General features: G+C 46.8%; 1 protein-coding gene across 6 annotated transcripts in view; it reads left to right on the top strand.

Moving 5' to 3' along the window:
* Window positions 1-16,829, top strand: part of CDH12 (cadherin 12) — an 873,293-nt gene that overhangs the window by 659,555 nt on the left and 196,909 nt on the right. The window lies entirely within an intron of this gene.

The raw sequence follows: 16,829 nt of genomic DNA, 5'->3' as shown, positions 1-16,829 counted from the left end.
ACTGGGGCACAACCAGAAGCGGCGCCCAGATCGCCGCGTGCATAATCGGTTACTCTGGATTTTGCCACCGTCGTGTCCTGTCCCGTGCATAACTGGTGTGCTTCGCATCTTCCGCTTCCGTGTTTTCCCTGTGACCCGAAATCACCGTTTTGGCGGCCGTGCATAATGGGCCCAGCTCACACTTGAAGGTTAGTGACCCCTGGGTTAGGAATGTTCCTCGAGTTTGGAGGTGGGGCCTCAAGAGTCTGGGGGGCAGGAAAAGGAGTAAAGACTACCCGCCAGCCCCATGGGACCCAGCTTGGCCTGCCTGCCTGCCTGCCTGCCTTCCTTCCTTCCTTTTCTTCTTTCCTTTCTCTTCCTTCCTTCCTTCCTTCCTTCCTTCCTTCCTTCCTTCCTTCCTTCCTTCCTTCCTTCCTTCCTTCCTTCCTTCCTTCCTTCCTTCTTAAGGGATTTTAAGGGGCTGTAAGGGAAGCAGGAAGAAATCTGCCTCCACTCACAGTGTGTAGGATCCAACATAATATTTTTACTTTTGTAATTCAAATGCTTCATGCATTATTGAGACACCCCCCCCCCCCCCAGCTCCCAATCTGATCATTCCCCGGCAGGTGACGATCTCTCCCTTTCTCTAGTATTATTTCCTATTCTAAATAATGTTCAGGGAAACATTTCAAACAGTGGTATCTAAGAAAAGCCATACAGACAAACCCTGAGAAAGGTTTAATTGGGGTGGGGGCAGCCTAGAAATGGAAGTGCTTGAGGCTTAATAGGACGTTTGAAATACCACACCGCTCCTGGCTTTTCAGGGATTTCTGTACAAGTTTTGCTGGAATTCTGGGGTGACAAAGACCTTATTCTTCCTTCCTCTTTCCCCTAAAATAATTACATGTCTGCCATTTCAAACAAAATGTAAATGTCAAAGTCTGACACCCAGAAGCGGAGTAAATTTCTGAAGAAAAAAAAAGGAATTGAGGAGTTTTCCCGCCCTTCTACCGGGTGTTCTGTACATTAAGGAGAGGAAGTAATTCCCAACTGCCCTTCTGAGGGAAAATATTAAGTTGTGGCCATGATCCTGGCAGGTGGCATGCACCAACATAGCTCAGAAGGAAAATGAGAAGGAAAGAGAGAATGAATGAACTAGAAAGATGTCACCACATGTGCCCTGGGGTTTCATGATGTTCGTGGCACTAATGATTCAGAGAATTGCTGCTGCATGGGGGAAAGATTAGCATTTCTGTGAATGAAACTAGAGCTGAGTTGCATGGTGAATAGGCTAACATTTTTGGTTAGAAAGGGGTCTCTTTTGCATCTGTTTGCTGGGTTTCGCAGACCCAGTTGTCTGCTGCATTTTCCTCATTTAGGATTTTTTAAAAATGTTTTTATCATCCTGCAAATTGTCACATACTCTGCATTTTGACAGCATGATGGCAAATGCAGTGAATGCAGGGGGGGGGGGAATGTTTTCTCCTCAACAAGAATTCATTTCTCTGCCAGATCTCATGAACTTTGTGACAACTTCTCTTTTCCCGGAAGCGAGGGTAAATAAAAGGAGACAGAGGCCCCAGCTGACTGGGACTGCGGCTCCCCCAGCCACGCACCAGCTGAGGAAATGAAATGGGTGCTGAGACCACTGGGGGGCAAATGGCCGTGGGAGGAGGGGGCCCTTCTCTTTTGGGTAGCATTGAGGTAGCATTGCCATCTGCATGTGTGGGCCCCTGGGGCCATTCCCTCACCCCAGGGGTAGTCAAACTGCGGCCCTCCAGATGTCCATGGACTACAATTCCCAGAAGCCCCTGCCAGCATTCGCTGGCAGGGGCTCCTGGGAATTGTAGTTCATGGACATCTGGAGGGCCGCAGTTTGACTACCCCTGCTGTAAGCCCTTCTGAAAGAGTGGCAAGGCAGGCATTCTCCGTACGTTGTGTTCATGAACCAATTTGGCTCAATCCTAGGAGAAACATTCAATAGAATTTGCAGTTTACATAAGGATAAGCATGGTGTGGAGAGAAAGCTTCCCTCAACAGTTGGCAGACAGACTGGGAAGAATTCCAGTAAGAAGGAAAGTTGGGAAGAAGGTGCTTCTTGCCACATTAAATTATATAACTAGCATCTTCCTGGGGAAAGTTCTTTGCTGTCTTTGTCCAGGACATAAAATATTCTGTGTGCCGGCCGTATTCTATGCAGGGGGAACATATATATCACCCCCCCACACAGTTCTGAAGCCTAGAATGCTTTGCTTCAGTATGAGGTCCATCAGGATCATACAGCAGTTAGGGCAGGGATTTGGGGGAAATAGCCCTGGGGTTACATGAGAGCTCCCCAAGAGTCACAGGGCCTTTCCCAGAAGTTCTGGCGGCTGCTGATATCACCAAACATCACCGAAGCCCACCTCCCTCTTGCTCTCCAAGCGTAGCCACTTTCTCCACAGTGGAAACAGTAAATGTGTTGGCCTGTTGATCAGTTGGCTGCCTCCCACCTCATACTCCTCTGAAGGGGTATGTCACTGCTTCACGGCCACAAGGTTGAAAAAACCTGGGTTAGAGTACTGGGCTACAATCTAGGAGACTTGAGTTCAAATCCTCCGCTTGTCATGAAGCTTGCTGGCTGGATGACCCTGGGGCCAGCATACCCACACCTGGAGAGACTCTTGTGAGGGGGGGGGAGGAGAACTGCGTCTCCCACCTTGAAGTGGCATTAAAATCTACTCAGTAGAAGATTTATCTTTTTAAATAGGCTCTTGGTGACTTCCAGTTCTGCTTCGAGGATGATCTGGGGCCAAGGGACCAAGCCCTATGAAGATAGGTTGAGGGACTTGGGAATGTTCAGCCTGGAGAAAAGGAGGTTGAGAGGAGACATGATAGCCCTCTTTAAGTATTTGAAAGGTTGTCACTTGGAGGAGGGCAGGATGCTGTTTCTGTTGGCTGCAGAGGAGAGGACACGCAGTAATGGGTTTAAACTTCAAGTACAACGATATAGGCTAGAGATCAGGAAAAAGTTTTTCACAGTCAGAGTAGTTCAGCAGTGGAATAGGCTGCCTAAGGAGGTGGTGAGCTCCCCCTCACTGGCAGTCTTCAAGCAAAGGTTGGATACGCACTTTTCTTGGATGCTTTAGGATGCTTACAGCTGATCCTGTGTTGAGCAGGGGGTTGGACTAGATGGCCTGTATGGCCCCTTCCAACTCTATGATTCTCCCATGACTCCTGCCTCCTTACGATAGCGCACAATTCATTGTAAGTCTGTCTTGTCCTGTCCATTCCTTTTCGATTTGAATTTATTAGGGGTTACTTTTTAAGTACAAAAGACATTGTGCATTTGCCCTTTGATGTATCTCTAGCTGGTCTTCTGCAGGTGGTGGCACTACCTCTTGCTGTAATGCCATTTACTCTTGGGTGGGTTTCGCAAAGATAGTATGGCATCATGGACCATGTCAATGTTTGGCTTCAGGGAAGCTTTACTTTACAAATGTATCATTGATTTTGTATCTGACCACATGTTGGCAAGCTACGACGAGGAGACAAATTTATGCTTCTTGTCAATGGCTCAACACAATAAACAGACTCTCGTAAATTCATTGAGTGTGGCTGCATTTGTACAATTCAAAGGAGCGGGTTGGTGAAACGGCTAACTCAATTTACGCTGTAACTCAGGGGTAGTCAAACTGCGGCCCTCCAGATGTCCATGGACTACAATTCCCAGGAGCCCCTGCTAGCATTCGCTGGCAGGGGCTCCTGGGAATTGTAGTCCATGGACATCTGGAGGGCCGCAGTTTGCTGAAAAATTTCTGTTTTGGAAATTTAAGCTGAAAATAGTGGTTTCGATTGTCTCCCCCCCCTTACCTCCCCCCCAAAAACCTTTCCCCGATTATTATCAGCTCTTTATTTTCCCCAAAGTATTTTTTCCCTTAATTTCTTTTTTTCTGTCTTTTCTGGGCTAGAAACATGGTTGATCTCAGTTGATTCTGAATGTGGACAATATGGATGCTATGCCAGCAATCAGATCTGGCGTTATGAGGATATTGTTGGAGGTAGAGCAAGAGAAGGCAATGGGAGGGGGGAGACCTTTCCACCAAGAACCTTCGAAAACGGAGAGAGGGTTTACAGAAATATCTGTGGGGCAGCTGTACATGAGGCTTTTGAACTCTGGTGCTGGAGAAGACTCTTGTGAGTCCCTTGGACTGCAAGGCGAACAAACCGGTCAATCCTAGAGGAGATCAGCCCTGCCTGCTCCTTAGAAGGCCAGATCCTGAAGATGAAACTCAAATAAGGGGACGACAGAGAATGAGGTGGCTGGATGGAGTCACTGAAGCAGTCGGTGCAAACTTAAATGGACTCTGGGCAATGGTAGAGGACCGGAAGGCCTGGAGGATCATTGTCCATGGGGTCGCGATGGGTCGGACACGCCTTCGCACCTAACAACAACAACAATCTGAAGCTGAAGCCATCAGACATTGGACAATTGAGCAGGGCATTTTAGCGAGCCACCCAAGAGGCAGTCCCACCTGTCGTCTTCCATTCCCAAAAGCAAGATACTACCAGGACCTGGTAGACACTGTAGCTGCGTTTCAGACCTGCCGAAGCCCCTGTGTACTGAACGCCAGGTCAGCATTTGTTGTCAAATTACACAACTCATTAGTCACAAGTGTGGGAATTATGCAGAGACACTGGAAATGCTTGAGTTGTTTTTGTTCTGTTTTTTTCCACCGAACATGTAGGTCAAACAAAATACCTGCTGTATCCTGCTTAGGAAGCTAGTACATTTCTTTTTTCAAATGTGTTTCACAATTAAATCTGACTTAGAAATGCTGGAGCAGTCCCTCAGGGAAGTTCTGCAAGGAGAAAGAGTTGTTCCAATTCAACTCCAGAGTCTTCTAAAGCAGGGGTAGTCAACCTGTGGTCCTCCAGATGTCCATGGACTACAATTCCCATGAGCCCCTGCCAGCAAACGCTGGCAGGGGCTCATGGGAATTGTAGTCCATGGACATCTGGAGGACGGCAGGTTGACTACCCTTGTTCTAAAGCACAGCTAGACCTTTTCCACACCAGGAATTTGGCCTGACTCACCACTTGTTCAGCTGTGGGGCAAATTCCTGGTTCTGCATGACGTTGGTGCCAGCCTGGCTCAGGCCCTCATTTGCCCCACGGAAATGGAACATGGACAAATCAGTGTTCCCTTTTTTATCCTGGGCATGTCAGGCCTGTGTTGTCCAGAAGGGAAGAGTTGGGAGGTCCTGGCCCAGCTCTTCCCCATCCATGGCCTTGTGTATTTTCAAGAATGGGGTATTGCATTGTAACACGATGCTATGTTCTTACAAATAGTTTTAAAAGGCTCATACTGCCCTGCAGTGTGGCAGAACCTCACTGCTCCAGCTGCCATGCGAGAGCACAAACCTGGGGTGGACGAGATGCAGTGGGCCCACTGCCCCCCCCCATGCGGAAGGAGGAAGAGGTGGGGCAACCTGCCCCAGCTGAAACCCCAGGGGGCAGCCCATACAGTAGAGGTCCTGTTTGCCTCTGCCGGTAAAAAGAATAAGCAGCAAGCATTCAAGGGTTGGTTTCTCCGCTTTCAGTCTTTCTTCTCCATTCCATAAGCCGGCTGCTGTGTCCGGGCCCTTCTCCCATGCAAGGCTGCATGACCCTGGGATGAGTTGGATTGATGAATACAAGAAGCTGCATGAGGAAACAGTGGCTGGGCTTGTGATTTCATGATGCCACGGATTCCGGGTACGAGGCTTCTCTGCCCAAAGGGTATTGCCTTCTGCTTAGAGTGGCATTGCTGGTGACCTCATGCGGTTGAAACTGAAAATGCCTTTATCCCTTTGCTTTATCACAAATGGGGTGCCTGTTAGAAGAAGAAGAAGAAGAAGAAGAAGAAGAAGAAAAAGAGTTGGCTCTTCTACCCTGCTTTTCACCCCCCGGAGGAGTCTCATAGTGGCTTCCAACCGTCTTCCCTTAGAAGGGAGTGAGCAGAACAACCTGGGAGGGAGTTCTGGAAGGACAGGAGGTACGATGGGGAAAGGAGGTGGGAACGATGTGGGACATTGAGGGAAATCATCATCTAAACAACTGGCATATTGTGTCTGAGTAAAAAGAGGCACTCAAGTGAAAACGATGCTGCGGGGGCGGGAGTGGTAAAGAAATCCCGAGGTGTGCCGTGTTTCACTGCAGGCAGAACTCAGGACTCTGGAGAACCGTTTTCTGCTTGGTCTGTCTAGAGAAACTTCAGAGTGTTCAGAATCTTAAAACTGCCTGCGGCGCCGCGGGCACTGCGGACTAAATAAAGCAGTAAGGCCATGGGGGGAGGAGTTAGGGCGGGCTCTGTCCAGGATAAAAACTCGGAGGAGCGAATCAGGAGCCGTGAAGCCGGCCTTCTGTCGGCCCTGGGAGCGGCCTCGCCCGGCAGGGCCGCTCCCGGGGCCAACAGAACGCCATTGGAGTCTTTGGGGAGGGTGGGGGGGCGGGAGCCGGCCTTCTCTCGGCCCCGGGAGCTGCCTCGCTGCTGTGAGCCTGCTCCCGGAGCCGAGAGAAGACCGGCTTCTAGCACCCATTTTCTTCAGTAATAAAATGGGCTTTATTTCTAGTAATCCAATGATTCGAGTAAAGGTGCAACTCTCAATAACTGGAACAAGAATATATGTAAGAAAAGTGGTGGTCTTGAAGGGGGGGGGGCGGGAGGCCTTCAGTTCTTTATGGCTCCAACTCAGGTCTGTGGAGCAAAGTGAAATGGCTGCCACTGGCAAAACTGTTTAGGCAACGGATTATACGTGCCCGCTTCCCATCTCCTGGCAAACTCCATATCTTCACCTTTCCCTGCTTCTTTCTCTCCTTCCCATCCACCAACCAAGCTACATTTTATTTGACCTCCCCAACTTTATATTTATTATATTACACATTTATACCTCCCTATTCTCTATTATTATTGTTGTTGTTGTTATTGAATTTATTGCCCACCATTCTCAGCAGAGCCAGCTCATGGCGGATTACAGATAAAATAGGTAAACAGAATCCCCTAAAAATCCCCTAAAATCAGTAGTTAAAAATACAGTCTACCAGAAAAGCATGGTGGCAACCAACACCCCACCTACCCCCACAGGGGACCAGGGGAACAGCTGACCACCACAGATGGAACGTGGTGGAATACTCCTCTTTTGGGGGAGGCATAGATCTTCTCTTTGTCCTGGCCTCAACCATAGACCTGGTGGAAGAGCTCCGTTTCTCAGGCCTGGACTTAAGTCAGCTTATATAATTTCCTTTTATTTGATCTTCACAACAACCCTGTGAGGTAGTTCAGGCTAAGGCTCTGTGGCAGCCTGAAGGGTATTCAGCAAGCCTCCATAGCAGAGTTGAGATCTGAATCTGGGCCTCCCAGATCAGTCTGAAATGCTAACTACCGTCCCATACTGTTGAACCGTAGCAATCAGCTGAGCCTGGGTGAGTCATAGAACTCACATGGCATCTTGGGCCTGGTTCTTCTGAGTCCTCTCTGAAAGGCCAAAATATCCTTAGTAAGAGCTTTCTCCCCTACTGACAGAAACCAAGTTTTAAAGGCTAATAATTCTGTTGTGGTTGCCTAGCAACGGCCATTGAGGTATGAGGTTTCAGCCTTCAATAAGAAAACCCCATATGCAGGAAAATCTCTTTATTGAAAGGAACAATGATGATGGCTTCTGGGAAGCTTTGCTAAGACTAAATCAGGCATTTGTTTCTTAAGGTTACAGGAGTTGTTTCGGGGGGGGGGGAGTTAACCGAAGTGTTTTTTTAACATTTCAGATTTTGTTGTTGGTGCGATACTAGGGCTTTTCTTAGGTTTCTAGAATGATCTGTCTTGTCTGTTCATGGTGGCAGTTTCCAGATTTAAGTATCCACATATATGGTAGCAATGAGACTTTGATATATTGATTTCAGGCAAAGCTTTTGCCATATATTGTCTGTATTGCTTGACCTGCTTTGCCATTGGCTGTTTTGATGTTATGATGTTATAACCATATTTTATACTTTTGCCTTGTATCCTACTCTATCTGCATATCACAGTTTACATAAGGGAGCATGAGGATACATAAGGAGCTGTGGAGGTGGGATCTTAGTCTTATCAAAGACCTCGTGATTCTGAGTTGGTTATTCCTTCAATAAAGAGATTTTCCCCAAATGAAGTTTGCTTATTGGGAATAATCAACAGACCCTCACATCACCCTTTGCCTTTATACTGAATGGCACATCAGGTTTAAAATGATAGATTCTAAGCTGGAGGGCCAGGTTTGATTCCCAACTCCTCCACATGCAGCCAACTGAGTGACCTTGAGCTAGTCACAGTCCTATTAGAGCTGTTCTCACAAAGCTGTTCTGTCAGAGAGGAAGGGAAGGTGATTGTAAGCTGCTTTGAGACTCCTTCAGGCAATGAAAAGCGGTGTATAAAAACTTTACTTTTGGAGATAATACACATTGTAGTCTCTTGGGGGGGTTAAATGTGAAGGCCCGCTTTGCAGTCATGCTGTAATAATGTTAGCCATTTTTTATTGTTAGCTGATAAAATAACTTGCAAGTACAGCTACAGTTTCCTTCACAAAACTGCGATAAGCAATTTTTGAGAGGTAAGGCATCTCAGATTAGCAAGATGGATAACAAGCTTGGAACAGACTCACCTTCATTTCCGAAGGGTTTCCCACTGACACGTGGAAGACTGCGCTTCAATCACCGTCTGAAATCCTTCAGTTGTGGCTCATTAGCATGCTGAGGACATTTTGCTTTGAGTGATGCTCCCCTCCCACGTCACTGCCGGGTAAACTGAATGAAGGATCGTTTCCTGGATGTCTGGTCTCAGACTTTGTGACACTGATACATTTTTGTCACCAAATGGAGGGTTGTAATCTACCCCCCCCCCCGGCAAGTCAAGATTATAGATCATCGGCATAGTAAATATAGATTGCCTTCAAAAATTTGTAATTTTGAAATAAGACACCAGCTTTACTCAGACATTGATGTACCATCCCCATATGAGAGGAGGGGTACATTAATCAAGTGACCACCTTCATTAAGACAGAACCTGTTTAGCATAAGGTTTGTCTTTAAAAGAAATGATTATTTGGCAGCTAGGGCTTTCTTCAGAGGTACAAACTGAGTAGAAATATCACAGTTTCGTATTCATGTTATAGCTTTAGTGCCAGGTGTTTTGGCAACTTACATTGAGGAGGGCCGGCAGTATACAATTTGGATTCAGGATGAGGTTGCCAGGTCCCCCTGAAAAGCAGCAGGGAATAAGGGGGGACTGACTATGGGAAAGGGGGGTGCAGCAGACCCTTATTGTTTAAGCATCTTGGTGCGGCGGTCTCTCTGCATATTCAAACTCTGCCAACTCCTTGAACGTGCTGCAGGACCATGTCCAAAGAAATGTCAAGCATATCTCCCCGCAGGGGTTATTTACTCAATTGGAGAGCCATCTGTACTTTTTATACTTAGGTTATCCACACATCACATTTACCTGATACATATTTCTGTTTATTTCTGTTAAATAAACCTTGGTTGTTGATTTGAATTCAGCAGGATCCATAACGGAAAAAACAAGTGCAGAATCAGCCTGGGTGTCTGCTGTGGGGAGAGGAAAGGGAAGGGGAAGGTAAGCCACTTTGAAACCCCTTCAGGTAGAGAAAAGTGGCATATAAGAACCAGGTTGTAAACTGCTTTTATTCCAATCCCAGGTTGATTCAGTCCCTGCTGTCTACACAGAATGCGATTTCCGTTTTGATTTTGGGCGATTTAAATTTTCCTTTTGCAGCAAGAAGGATTGATCTGGAGTGGCCCTAAAGATATCTTTGTGCAATACCTTTGAATGCTTTTAACCCTCAATATTTTAAGACTCAGATTGAGAAAGCAGGCTGTTTTGAATCTGGGCTCGCCTCCATGGTAGAGACGCCCTGATTGGCCAAAGGTGCCCATGTGACAAGCTTGCCTTAAAAGAGAAGACCCTAATTTCTCTCAATTTCTGTCAGTCTTGGATTTTTTTCTCTCTCCTCTGCCTTGTTCGATCCTCTCCCCCCCTTCAAGAAAACAAAGAAAGAGGCTCCGTTTGCCTCCCCCCCCTCTGAGCCTCCCTAACCATGTGCAGAAGACTTTTCTGTTTCAGTGGGGAGGGGGGGGGGAAGAGGAAGACCTGAGTTCAAATCGATCTGAATTCAACAGGATTGACAATGGAATAAACAAAGTAAATGCAGACTCTGCCCAGCTCTTTTTTTTTTCTTTCCAAGCAGCACTTTCTCCAGGCGATTTCTGTAGTCCAGAGATGTTGTAATTCCAGGAAAACTCCAGGCCACCCCTGAATGCTGGAAACCAGTAGATATCCCTATCAGTTCCCAATAATCAAAACTCCCTGCCTATCCAAAGCTAGTGGCTGTGGAAAGAGTTGCTGTTCAGTCTTTTTCACCAATGCACCAGTATTCAGTCGTATGATTCTCCCATCCTCCAGATAGGCCTTCTGGTCCGTTGTTGGTGTGCAGACTGAAGGAAAGGACCCCGCAACTCTATGATTCAGCCATAGCCTCTTTTTCTTATCTTAGAACCCTTTTCGACATCCATTGCATAAGCAGAGAATCTTGTCAACAGAGAATGAGTTTAGAGTGATTTATATTTTTCCACGCGAATGCTATCTTCCAGCCAGGGCAGGGGGTGGGGGAATCATGCCCCATTTCGCTGAAGCCCATCAATCTCTTTACATTACTTTTGGTTCTTTGTATTAAACTTTAAAAGCTCCCTTGGCTGACAGGCATGGCCGGAGGCTAAGATCTACGGAGAGAAGCATTATGTCTCAGCCTCTTTGGGAGGTGCTCTGCCACTGAATCTACAGTACTTTGGAGGCAACCCCAGTCTGGCTAGGGAGGCCGTTTTGCCAACCCACAGACGTAGAGAGCAGAAACCACAGGCCTAAAGGCCTTTAGGCAGGGGTAGTCAAACTGCGGCCCTCCAGATGTCCATGGACTACAATTCCCATGAGCCCCTGCCAGCGAACGCTGGCAGGGGCTCATGGGAATTGTACTCCATGGACATCTGGAGGGCCGCAGTTTGACTACCCCTGCCTAAAGGCATCTGTTAATCCATTGGACCTGAAACTGCATTATTGATGAGTGCAGTCTTATTGTAATACCGTACAGTGCACACGTGTGCATGAGCATTAAAAGGAGGAAGCACGAAAGCCCCTCTGACCTGTTAAATAAATAAAGTGGTTAAAAGAAGTGTGTTCTTAATAGAGCAAGCCCAAGCACTTTCACTGGGGGGGGGGGAGATATAACGTCTTCTTTCTTGCATGCCTGTCCTTAATGGGAGACAACTTGACAACAAGTGGGCATGTGTTAGTGTATTATCCATTTGTGGTCTCATGAGAGGCCTCGATAAACATTGGTTGGTAGAAGAAATTACTTGCAAAAATGTTGGGAAAAGTCTTTCTATGAAATTTCAACTTTGTGGAAGAGATGCGTGCTCTCCCCTCCTTTTGCCGCATGTATCTCACTTTAATCCTTTCTCAATAAAAGGAACAGCTACTCACTTTAACTAAACACATTTTTTGCTGCTCTTTAATCTCTCATGGTATTAATCTCTCGCCTCCCCCTCTCCCCGTGTGCTTTTGTTTGCCCCTTAGATCTTGAAACAAGCCAGTTTTAACTGAGGAAAAAAGAGTCAAATCAACCGGAGCCCTTTTTTGTTTGAAATTAAAACCTTTCTCCTATTTCTGGGAGGAAATAACCGGCATTGGAGATTACATTTCTTTCTTCCTTTCTCAGGATTTAGACCAGTTCCCAATTATATTTCCTTGATGATAAAAGAAGCCAGTCTGTTACTAGCAAACGATATTCACATAATTGTTACTGATAAGAACAACATAATTAACAAGGAAAACTGAACTTCTGCGCATAGTTGAAGTCAGAGGAAAATATATTCAATAGAGTAATTCCACTGCCTTTACTGTATGTGGTAATTGCATATTGATTTTTAAGCAGGGGATGGGTGGAAAAACTTGTGATATCTGCAGGCAAAGCAATGTGATGTAAGGAACTATTTGACTGTTCCACTAACTGTGGTTGGTTAAGGGTGCATCAAATCAAGTTCTGAAACGGCATTTTGCAGTGGGTTGATTCTCAACCAGGGTTACCAAATCCAGGTTAGGAAATTACTGTGGATTTGGGGACAGAGCCAGTGGAGGGTGCTGTTTTGGGCTGGGAAAGGACCACATTGGGATATGGGGGACATAGAGTCCATAGAATCTATTGTGGGGAGAGGAAAGGGAAGGCGACCATAAGCTGCTTTGAGACTCCCAAATGCAAAGCAGGCACTGGCTCTGCGTGCTTTCTCATGCTTTCGCAATCCGATTCTTCAAATATTGAGGGTTAAAACCACTCTAGGATATTGCAGGATAAAGGTAGGGCCACTCCGGATCAATCATGCTTGTTGCAGAGGGAAAATTTAAGTCAGACAAAATCAAAATGGAAATCGCATTCAGTGGAAATGGTAGGGACTGAATTGACCTGGGATTGGAATAAAAGCTCCATGCAGATTCAGCCCTGGTGGAATGAGCTCCCAGAAAAGCTACAGGCCCTGTTGGATTTGTCAGCTTTCCGCAGGTCCTGTAAGATGGAGCTCTTCTGCCAAGCGTATGATTGAGGGCTTGGTGAGGTCCCAGAGTTGCCAATGGGGGATCCGGTAGCGTTGGTTAGATCAAGACCCAATGAGAGAGTTTTTGACTGCAAGTTGGACAGGGGGCAGGAGTTAGAACGTTTGCATTGCCATCTTTTAACGTTAATGTTTAAAGGGTTTTTTTTAGGGGTTGTACTGGTTTTCATCTTTTTACTGTGAACCACCGTGAGTCAATTTGAGAGCGGCGGTATACACATTCAAAAATAAAATAAAATAAAGTCATCTTGCTGGGCAAAGCTCCTTCATCTTTTGCCTAAGTGGGTCTCCTTTCCCCTCTCCCCAAATTCCTTAATTTATTTTATCCTCTCTTTTTTTAAAAATTGCAAATCTGTAAGAAGGATTCACCCAGGTTTTAATTTTGTACAGTACTCGGCTGTGTAGATGGTGATAATAATTTGTTGTTGTTTACTGCTATTTATTCCTTCATCAAATAAATTAAAGGCAAATGTCTGCTGTGCTCATTAATTTAAGTCCAAAATTACATGAAATCTCTTATATTTGCCCTTAGTTCTAGAATTGCTTAATTACATCCTTTTAGGAGTATCAATTCGCTAAATGTCTGCAATTAGTTAGGAAAAAAACATAAATATGGAGCAAACAATACATCTCTAATTAAAGTGCTGTTTTCTTGCCAAGTTGTGCATCATGTTTAGATTCATGGACGAATGTAGTAAAATGTCTATGGAAGGGGTAGTCAAACTGCGGCCCTCCAGATGTCCGTGGACTACAATTCCCAGGAGCCCCTGCCAGCAAATGCTGGCAGGGGCTCCTGGGAATTGTAGTCCACGGACATCTGGAGGGCCGCAGTTTGACTACCCCTGGTCTATGGGCAGAACCCACCAGTTACTTTTCCGGTACTGGTCCAGTTCCAACATATAGGCACTGCACAGCACTTTCACAATGAAGCACATATCAGCCTGTTCTAGAGATCCGTGCTCTTAGACCGAGAGAGCTCATTGGCTCAAAACCCTTCAGTGCTTTCTTCCTGAGTGTGGGTGTGTTTGAACAGCCATATCCAAACAGAATTTATTCAAGATTCACTTCTTTTTTTCACAGTCAATGAGCAAATAAAAAAAGACTTACACCCTCGTCCTGCGACAGCTTCTTCTGCGTGTGCTCGTGCGACATCTCGTGCTATGGCAATTTGTACAGCTTGGTGGACTGGTTAAGAGCAGTGGCTTCTAATATGGGAGCTGGATTTGACTCCCTGCTCCTCCACATGCTGGGTGACCTTCTCACAGAGCAGTTTCTCTCAGAGCTCTCTCAGCCTCACCTACCTTCCAGAGTGTCTGTTGTAGGGAGAAGAAGGGAAGACATATGCCACTCTGAGACTCCTTTGAGCAGTGAAAAGCAGGGTATAAATTCCAACTGTTCATCTACTGAGAAGGGGCTACTGGAAATTAGTGTCTCCACATGTTCCCATGGTGCTTCTGTGCCCCCATTAAAGTTTCCCCATCTTCCATGCCATTGGTCTCAAATTTGCATTGTTGTGATGGTCTTGGGAAGACTGGAGCAAGGTGATCTCCATATCGAAAGAGAACGTCTACATCAGGGGTAGTCAAACTGTGGCCCTCTAGATGTCCATGGACTACAATTTCCAGGAGCCCCTGCCAGCATTTGCTGGCAGGGACTCCTGGGAATTGTAGTCCATGGACATCTGGAGGGCCGCAGTTTGACTACCCCTGGTCTACATCTTCCCAGTCCCACCCACATCAGCGTTATTTTCCCTGCTGCAATTGCCTTTAAGGGCTAACCCCAAAGCATTCTTCCCATTTCAGATTGCAACTGAGACACTCACATGACTTACTCATTAATGAACATTTCCAGGGCAGAGGCTTCTCCTGGCTCTCTTGGGACCCAGAGGGCTGGCATGGGGGCTTTTCTGGGCCTCCCCCAGTCCCCCCTCCAGATGGCGCCAAGGGGCTGCCTCAGGAGGCAGTTTGCTGCCACGATTGTCTTCCAAGTGGAAAGAGGCCAGGGGGCCAGGGCAACTTACTGGCATCAGGGCAGCCTCTCTTCCACCCCACAAACATCTGACCCTGGCAGGAAGTTGGAGGCAGAGAGCAGATCACTATTAGGTTTTCCTGGCTGAGGCCCATGCCTTACTCACGAGTAAACATTCCCCGAGGTAGAAGCTTTTCCTGCCTGTATGCATGCCATTTGACCTGATTTGCCCTCATTAGCAGAGTGCAATTTGAACTGGTTGCCTCTTGCTAATGAGTAAACATCCCCATGACAGAGGCTTTGCCTGCCTGCCCTAAGCCCCAGAGGGCCAGCAGGGGGTAGTTTCTGCGTCTTCCACAGCCCCCCCCCCTCCAGCAGGCATGCAGAGGCTACACCAGGAGGTGGCTCGCTCCCTGCCCCCATGTCCTCCAAATGGATAGTGGCCAGGAGGCCAGGGCAACTTACTGGCAGCAGGGCATGAGCTGAGTCCAGATCCTCTTCTACGCAGCAAACATCTGAAACTGGCCGGATGTTGGAGATGGAGAGCTGATGCCTTATTAGCCTTTCCTGATTGGGTCTGAAATACCAGGGCTGAAAGCCCTCCTGATCGGGGCTAAATTATCCTGGTTGATGGCCATGGATTACTCATATGTAAACATTCCCAGGGCAATGGCCATGACTTACTGATGAGTACACATTCCCAGGGGAGAGGCTTTTCTTGGCTATCTGCATGGAATGTGACCCGATTGGCCCTCATTGGCAGAGTGCAATTTGACCTGATTGGCCCTCATTGGCAGAGTGCTCTCTCCCTATTAGTGGCAATACCCCAAGGCAGGGCCAATCAGGTGGGGAGTGAGTTGACTGCATACAAGTTCAACTTTATAATGTTTAGTGATATGTTTGTGTACTAGATCTGCTGTTCCAAGTACACTGCCCTGAGACACCACAGTGAGGGGCAGTATATAAATTGAAAGAAAGAATGCATGGTTGGATGTAGATAGATTGATAGAGTTGAAAGGGGCCATATAGGCTGTCTAATCCAACCCCCTGCTCAGTGTAGGATCAGCCACAAGCATCCAGGAGAAGGATTTGATCTTCAGGAGTGTTTGCTACTCCTCCCAATTTGGAATCATATGCAGATTTAATTAGTAGTCCCTCCACTTCTTCATCCAGATCATTGATAAAAATGTTGAAAAGTACCCAGTCCTGAGCCCTGTGGCACCCCACTGGTCATCTCCCCTCAATCGCAAGATCTGTCAAGATCATCCTGTATCCTAATTCTGTCTTCTGCTGTGTTTGGTACCCCTCCGAGTTTAGTATCAGCTGCAACTTTAATAAGCGCCCCCTTGATTCCTTCATCCAAATCATTTATGAATAAGTTGAACCACACAGGACCCAGGTCAGATCCTTGAGGCACTCTACTTCTCTCTAAGAGGATGTTGAACCCTTAACTATCGCCCCTTAGGTGTGATCTGTCAGCCACTTCTTGGTCCACCTAACAGCAATAGGAGCCATATCACATTTTACCAACTTGTTAACAAGAATATCATGTGGAATTTGTCAAACGTTTAACTCTCGCCAGCCAAAGGGGACCAGATCTGCTTGCTCTCAGCCACTACCTCCTGCTTCCCCCTAGACCCCACTGTCCTGTTTTCATGCAAACCAATCCCTTGATTGTGGGGGCAGAACCAGATATCATGCTGAACATGCAGCTGCTGCGGGAATCCCCCCCCCTTCCCCATAATTCTTCATTTTGGAAACATGTTACCCTTCAACTTCTGTACCTGTTAACCTGTACATAACACTGTACCTGTCCACATGACTGGTAGTTTCTGGGACCGGGGAAATCCATGCCACAGTTGTGCCACCTTGTGCATTACCATGATCACACATTGCAAAGAGGGGCTACAACACAGCTCTCCATTGCTCGTTTGCAGCTTGGCATTTACCAGGTCTAATCCCACGCTGAGGCTTCCAGAAGCATGAAAATGATGCCGGCGTTCTTTGCAAAACCTCATCTGCTGAGCCCGTGCTGCACAGAGCAGTCGATTCTTCCCAACATTTATGTTCTGTGATGCTGGAAACGATTCTACTGCCCCTGTTGAAAATATGGTCCACTCTCCTCGTGGGTGAATCCTGAGTAAATAATATCTGAATTCACTGGTGTGTAATGGCTTCATTTTATAAGTGGGCCATAAAGGGCAGGTGGCGTGCCTCTC

Source organism: Paroedura picta, chromosome 9 (genome assembly GCF_049243985.1).
Source record: "Paroedura picta isolate Pp20150507F chromosome 9, Ppicta_v3.0, whole genome shotgun sequence".
NCBI classification, from domain to species: Eukaryota; Metazoa; Chordata; class Lepidosauria; order Squamata; family Gekkonidae; genus Paroedura; species Paroedura picta.
The sequence above is the reverse complement of the archived record's forward strand: the minus strand, read 5'-3'. Positions and strand labels throughout refer to the sequence as shown.